Genomic DNA, 8,241 nt, shown 5'->3' on the forward strand with positions numbered 1-8,241 from the left:
GCTGGAAAAGCCAGATGAGGCCCATGCGGGTTTCCCAAATCTCAGCCCTCCTCATCTCGATGATGGGCTTATCCTGCCCAACAGCAGCCAAGGATGTAGCAAAGCTGCAGGTGTACGTAAAGGGCAGAGTTGCTGAGTGAGATTTCAGAGCTTTTGGACAGATTCTGAAAAGCTGTGCCAAATTATCTGTTTGTGATTTCTCTTCTCTCCCCAAGTAGATTCAAAGCCATTGAGCCCAAGCACAGTACCCCTGGGTTCCTGGCACAGGGCCCGATACCCACGGAGTGCTCTTTAGAAGAGGCCACGTGACTGATGAACTAGTGAAAGCTTAACAGCAGTAGCAAATGTTTGTTGAGCATTTTGGGTGCCCCCAGTGCTGTAGAAAATGCAGTGTATTCCTTATCTCGTGGAAACCCTACAACTGCTCTTGGGACATCAGTACTGTCTTTATTCCCATTTTACAGGTAAAGAAACTGAGGCTTGGAGAGGTTCTGACGCCAGCTTGGTTAGAAAGCCACGAAGAGTGTGGAGAGAGGCAGAAGGGACCCAGGTTAGGAGCTCTGCTGAGACTCAGGTAAGAGTTTTGAGAATAAGAAAAGGGCCCTTGAGAGGGTCAAGAGAGTCGATTGTGGGCTAGCGAGGAGCTAAAACCAGAGGAAGCAGTTACTGGTGTGGCACCAAGGGGACACTCATTCCTGTCCCCAGACACCTAATATGTCTCCCAAGGGTCGGGCGGGGTTCCGTCCCTCTTCTACCCTCCTCCCAAAGCAGAAGTCTCAGGACAGGACAGTCTAGTGATCCAGGAGTCCTGGATACCTCCCGAGGTCGGGGGGAGGGCACCCGAAGGAAATCAAGGGCATTGACCCAGCAAGGATGGCTCGCCTTGGCCCCACCCCAACAGACTCAGGCTGACTCAGCTGCCTCAACTTGCTCCCTGGGTCATTCATCTCTGGCTTGGTGAGAGACCTTGAGCTTAATTGTCCCAAGCCCTGAACTTTAGACTTCCCAGAGCAGATAACAGGGCGCCAAGGATGTTCTCTGAAACTTCTTCAGGACAGAATTGGGAAGAGAGGGAGGCAGGAAGGGAAGGTGGCAGGACAGAGACTCTGTGTCTGCACCTGGGCAGCAGGAGCTGGGAGGCCGCGGCAAGGGGAGGGGGGCCCAGGCTACTTCTTAGGTTGGATGACAGTGGAGAGAGGAGCGACGGGGATGTTGGTGAGAGGGAGGACCTTTCCTCTGAGAGGGTACTTCTGCCTCATGCAGAGTCTCTATCTTCTAGCAGGTGTGACCCACAGATTAGTCCAGAGCCATCATGGCCAGGATGCAAGGCCGGCCCATCCCTAGCTAAGGTATGGACGGAGAAGATGAGCTGGGCCATCTTCTAATTTTCAGATTCTTCTAAATTTTGGACAGCTGTAGTCAAACACTGAGTTTTAGACCCAAGAAGAATGAATCATTTTTCATTTTTTTTTCTTACTTTAAATCACAAAATTGTATGATTACATAGATAGGACACCTGTCACTTCAATTTTGGCCCTCTCAGTGCAAGGATCATTTTTTGAAAAATCAAAATATTAAAAGCCCATAAATTTCATCCGTTTTCCTTAGGGGTCCTCAACCATTTGATATATATTTTTAAAGATTTTATTCATTTGAGAGAGAGCACAAGCAAGGAGAGAAAGAAGCAGACTCCCCACTGAGCAGGGAGCCCGATGTGGGGCTTGATCCAAGGACCCCGGAATCATGACCTGAGCCAAAAGCAGACTCTTTACCCACTGAGCCACTCAGGCGGCCCAATCATTTGATATTTAAAGGCCATTCTCTCTTTTTTTAAAAAAATTTTTTTTATTTATTTATGATAGTCACACACAGAGAGAGAGAGAGAGGCAGAGACACAGGCAGAGGGAGAAGCAGGCTCCATGCACCGGGAGCCCGACGTGGGATTCGATCCTGGGTCTCCAGGATGGCGCCCTGGGCCGAAAGCAGGCGCTAAACCACTGCGCCACTCAGGGATCCCGCCATTCTCTCTCTCTTTTTTTTTTTTTTTCATTCTCTCTTTTTTAAAAAATGTCTTGTTGAGACAAAATTCAGGTAACATAAAACTCACCTGTTGAGTCGTTGTAAAGTCTATAATTCAGGGGTTTGTACTGTATTCATAACATCGTACAATATCACCATTCATCTAATAGCAGGATATTTCCAGGAGCCCAAAAAGAAATCTCCTCCGTTCCAATTTTTCCCCTTCCGTTGCCTGGCAACCATAATCTACTTCCTCTCCATTAATTTGCTGATTCCGGACACTTATCTAAATAGACACTTAGCACACCACGCGTGGTGTTCGGTGCCTGCCTTCTTTTATTCGGCAGGTTTTCAAGATTTGTCCATGTCGGTGCTCCCCTCCTTGTGCTCCCCTCATTCCGCGCTGTGGCTAGGCCATATTGTGTTTCTTTGTTCATCGGTTAATGGGCATTTGGGTTCTTTCCACGTTGGGGCTGTTACGAATGATGCTGCTACTTTCCTGAACTCATTTATTAGCTCTGATTGTGTGTGTGTGTTTTCCTTCAGGCTAACTATACACAGATTTGTGTCATCTGCAGACGGAGGTTTGCCGTGTGGGTAGTTACTCCTTCTTTTCTTTTTTTTTTATCTAATTGCTCAGGCTAGAACTTCCAGTATAATGTAAATAAATGAAAGTGGTAAAAGCAAGTGTATTTGTCTTGTTCCTGACCTTACAGGGAAAGCTCGCAGTCTTTCACCACTAAGTATGATGTTAGCTCTGCGTTTTCCATAAATGCTCTTTGAGAAAGGTCCCTTCTGTTCCTAGCCTGTGCAGTATTTTAATCATGCAATGGTATTAGATTTTGCCAAATGCCTTTTCTGCATTAAGAGGACCATCTATTGGGGCCCCCCGGGGGCTCAGTGGTTCAGTGTTTGCCTTTGGCTCAGGGCATGATCCCGGGGTCTTGGGATCGAGGGTCACATTAGGCTCCCTGCATGGAGTCTACTTCTCCCTCTGCCTGTGTCTCTGCCTCTCTCTCACTTTGTCTCTCATGAATAAATAAAATATTTTAAAAATTTTTTTCCTTCTATTTTTTTAAATATTTTATTTATTTATTCATGAGAGACCGAGAGAGAGAGGCAGAGACACAGGCAGAGGGAGAAGCAGGCTCCATGTGGGGACCCCGACATGGGACTTGATCCCAGGACTCCGGGATCATGCCCTGGGCCGAAGGCAGGCGCTAAACCACTGAGCCACCTGGGCTGCCCTTTTCCTTTTATTAATGTAGAGTGGAACACTGGCTGATTTGCCTATGTTGAAAACGGCTCTCAGGTTCCTGGGATAAATCTCAGTTGGTCATGACGTATAATCTTTTAAATTTAGTTTGCTAGTATTTCACTGAGGATTTTTACTTCTTTTTTTCTTTTAAGATTTATTTATTTATTTATTCATGAGAGACACAGAGTGAGAGAGAGGCAGAGACACAGGCAGAGGGAGAAGCAGGCTCCATGCAGGGAGCCCGATGTGGGACTCGATCCCAGGACCCCGGGATCACGCCCTGAGCCAAAGGCAGACGCTCAGCCACTGAGCCACCCAAGTGCCCCCTTTTGGGTGACTTAAACGGTGTTCTAATATCACTTCTTTCAACATCATAAAATTCTGCTTCTTTTGCAAGATTTTAAAAGTCACTTTGTAATAAATTATTGTACCTGTACTTGGCAGTGTTTTGCATTGTAGTTGAGGAAAGGAAAGCTGCTAGTTTGAAGGAAAGATGATGTTTGAGCGGGGTCTCATTTCTTATTCATTAGTTAACATTTTCATGTTATGTTTTTTTGTTTACCACATAGCATCATACATTTAGGGATTCAGATAATGACAACCAAGAATGAGAAAAGCCCCCTGGATTCTAAAACCACCAACATCAAAATATATGGTGCTAAATTCAATAAATAAATAAAACAAAAAGCTTGCAACAGACTCTAGAGATTAGCGTGCAGGATGCTTGTTAGGGAATAATTTTGGGATCAATGTCTGTAAAAGTGAAGGAAAGGAAGCAGGACTGAGCAGAGAAGTCAATCTGTGATACGGGCCCAACAACAGCCTCAGCCAACTTGTAGTCACACAGGGGCTGGATGGTCCTTCAGCATTGTCCACACTGGGGCAAAGTGTCCGGGCCTTTCTACTTCATGCTGATAACTCCTTAGATGCAAACTGCTGCAGAAGGTGCTAGGACCTGGGTGAAGTAATTTTCGTTAGGGAAGGCACTCCCCAAAGCTGAGGCTGTCTTCTAGCAGCTGGGGGCTGAGTTCTTCATTCCTAAGGGGTTCTGGGAGGCACCTCTCAGTGCCACCCGCAGATCTTAGCATATCTGAAGAAGTCAGAATCTGCTGTGAGAGAGAAAACACAGTTCACTCAAAACTAATGCTGGAATAATTTATTATAATGATGTGAGGAAAAGACATGTTACCTTTACCTTCTATCTGACCCGTACATTAATTTCAGGTTAAAGAATTCAATGGAGAGCAGCCCAGGTGGCTCAGCGGTTGGCCCAGGGCCTGATCCTGGAGACCCGGGATCGAGTTCCACATTGGGCTCCCTGCATGGAGCCTGCTTCTCCCTCTGCCTGTGTCTCTGCCTCTCTCTCTCTGTCTCTCATGAATAAATAAATAAGATCTTTTTTAAAAATTAAAAAAAAAATTCAACGGAAAAGAAAGCAAGAAATGTAGTTAAATATTCATCAGATAGAAGAGGAGGGGGAAATTTTGAAGTAAGGTAAAATGGTGCTAAGGAAATGAATAGATGATTACATAAAAACAACAAAAATTTTTACATTAAAAATGGCACACAAAAGGGGGGCACCTGGTGGCTCAGTTGGTTAAGCATCTGACTCTTGATTTTGGTCAGATTATGATCTCAGGGTGATGAGATCAAGCCCCACGTCAGGCTCCACTTCCAGTGTGAAGTCTGCTTGAGATTCTCTCTCTCCCTCTGCCCCTCGCCCTGCTTCCACAAGTTCATGCTCTCATTCTCAAATAAATAAATGAACCTTTTTAGAAAATTACACACTAAATCAAAAATCAAACAACAGACTGGAAACATGTGCAATAAACACAGTGAAAACTTTTAATATAAAAGAGCTCCTACAAATCAAGAAGAAAAGCCCAATGCTATACCAAAAGCAAAATAAGATATCATATGACATTAACTAGGATGGATATTATTAAAAAAAAAAGAAAGAAAGAAAGAAAGAAAGAAAGAAAGAAAGAAAGAAAGCAGAAAAAATAGTGTTAGCAAGGATGTGGAGAAATTCGAAACTTGAGCATTGGGGGTGAGACTGTAAGATGGTCCAGCTGCCGTGGAAAACCGTATGGCAGTTCCTCAACAAATTGTACATGAGATGACCTATGGCCCAGCTCTTCTACCTCTGGATGTGTTCCCTAAAGGAGGGAAAACAGGGGCTTGAATCGTTATTTGCACCCCATGTTCATAGCAGCATCATTCACAACAGCCCAAAGGTGGAAGCGACCTAAATGTCTCAGCAGATGGATGGATCAACCAAATGTGCATGAAGTATGCTGCAGCCTCAAAAAGGAAGGGAATTCTGACACCTGCTAGAACATACCTGCTTTCAGGACAGCTAACAGCCAATGAGGAACCTGAGGACACTATGCTGAGTGGAAGAAGCCAGACGTAAAAGGACAGAGATTGGATGATTCCACTTCTGCACAGTCCCTAGAATGTCAAAGTCCTGGAGACAGAAAGTAGAACAATGGTTATGGGATGCTGGGGGAGGGGAAGGGAGGAGTTACTGTTGGGTGGGTGCAGAGTTTCTGTTTGGAATCACGAGAAATGTCGGGAGAGGATGGTGGTGACAGTGGCACAACATGATGAATGTAGGGCAGCCCGGGTGGCTCAGTGGTTTAGCGCTGCCTTTAGCCCAGGGCGTGACCCCGGGGTCCCGGGATCAAGTCCCACATTGGGCTCCCTGCATGGAGCCTGCTTCTCCCTCTGCCCGTGCCTCTGCCTCTCTCTCTTTCTGTGTCTCTCATGAAAGAATAAATAAATAAATAAATAAATAAATAAATAAATAAATAAATAAATATCTTTTTTTTTTTTTTTTTAATGATAGTCACACAGAGAGAAAGAGAGAGGTAGAGACATAGGCAGAGGGAGAAGCAGGCTCCATGCACCAGGAGCCCAATGTGGGATTTGATCCCGGGTCTCCAGGATCGTGCCCTGGGCCAAAGGCAGGCACTAAACCGCTGCGCCACCCAGGGATCCCTAAATATCTTTAAGAAAAAAACATAGTGAATGTACTTAATGCCACAGAACTGGACACTAAAAAGTGATTAAAATGGTAAAATTTATGTTATCTATATTTATCACACAGGAAAAAGAAAAGTACGCCAACCCTTCCACATGGAGATGTGAGCAAGCAAAAGAGGTAGAAGGGCAATTCACGAAACAACTGTAAGGAAATGACCTCCAGTTATAGAATACTTAATTTCATAAGTAATTCAAGGAGATATAAATGCAAAGATCAAGGTGTCGTTTGTCACCTGTAAAATTCGAGAACTTACTTTATGTTACTATTTACTGTGTTTGTGTTATGATACGGTTATGCTCATAACAGTAAACGTGTATAAACTTTCTGGAAAGCATCTTGCAAATTATGCAAAAGATGTTTTAACTGTTCACATTTATTGACCCGAGATCCAGCCGTGAGGAGTGTATTCTAGGGCGGGGGGGGGGGGGGGGGGGGGCGCGGCGGGCGGTGCAGCATAGGGGCCCCGGGAGAACAAAGCACTGGGTGAAGTGAGTTAGCAGGCTCTGCCGCAGAACTCCAGGGAAACAGGAGAGGAAGTGTGAAGGACCCAGGATGGGAGCTGCAGGTGTGTCAGGAACAGCAGGGAGGCCCGTGTGCCCGAGCAAGGGGCTGGGTGTTAGGAATGAGATCAGAAAGCTAGAGGAGCCAGGTCAGGGAAGGCCGCTGTAAGGACTTCGGACTTTATTCTGAGTGAGGTGGGCAGGAGTTGGGGGGTTCTGACCAGAGGCCGTGATCTAAGTTCTAGAAGGAGTGCTGGCCACTCCAGAGTCTACTGAAAGCCAAGGACAGGGGTGTCTGGGTGGCTCAGTAGGTTAGGCGTCTGCCTCCAGCTGGGGTCATGGTCTCAGGGTCCTGGGATCAAGTCCCGCATCGGGCTCCCTGCTCAGTGAGGAGTCTGCTTCTCCTTCTCCCATCGCCCCTGTTCCCTGAATGTGCTCCCTCTCAAAAAAGTAAATAAAATCTTAATAATAATAATAATAATAAAGACCAGGAACAGAAGAGGCCCAGGCCAGTTAGGAGGTTATTGTGATACCCAGGCAAGGAAGGGTGGTGGCTTAGACTTGTGAGATTCTATTTTGATGGCAGAGCTGGTGAACTGGATGTGGGACGTGAGACAAAGCCAGGAGTCAGGCGACTTGGTGGGTTTGATCTGAACAATAGGGTGAATATAATCCCAATCACTGGGAGGAACAGCGCTGGGAGAGAAGCGGGGTTTTGGAGGAAGGAATCCACAGACTGACTCTGACAGCGAGGTGTCTGCCCTGCCAGTCACGTGAGCTCGTTCTAAGGAAGTCTGTAATCATGTGTCTATTCCCTGTATCCCTTTCTGTCCTTCTTTGTTGTTCCTTCCAGAAGACCTGATTTCTGCTCTGCAGCTTCTAGTGGGGACTTTCAGACAAAAATGAAAGGAGCAGAGAAACCGTATGTGGATGACAAGGCACGATAACGTGTTCTAGCAGCTAATGTTATCAGAATGGAGGGGAGTGGAATCTCTACTGGGGTGAGCTACAGAAGTGATGGGTCCCCACAACTGTTCCATGAAGACTTCACTGATAATTGGGGCACCTGGGGGGCTCAGTTGGCTAAGCGTCTGCCTTCGGTTCAGGTCATGATCCCGGGGTCCTGGGACTGAGCCACTCACCTTGGGCTCCCTGCTCAGAGAGAAGTCTGCTTCTCCTTCTCCCTCTGCCCCTTCTCCCTGCTTACGCTCTCTCTCTCAAATAAATAAAATATTTATTTTTTTTATTTTAAAGATTTTATTTATTTATTCATGAGAGATACAGAGAGAGAGGCAGAGACACAGGCAGAGGGAGAAGCAGGCTCCGTCCAGGGAGCCCGACGCGGGACTCCATCCGGGGACTCCAGGATCACGCCCTGAGCTGAAGGCGGCGCTAAACCGCTGTGCCACCCGGGC

The sequence above is a fragment of the Vulpes lagopus genome, chromosome 1, assembly GCF_018345385.1.
Source record: "Vulpes lagopus strain Blue_001 chromosome 1, ASM1834538v1, whole genome shotgun sequence".
In the NCBI taxonomy this organism is placed as follows: Eukaryota; Metazoa; Chordata; class Mammalia; order Carnivora; family Canidae; genus Vulpes; species Vulpes lagopus.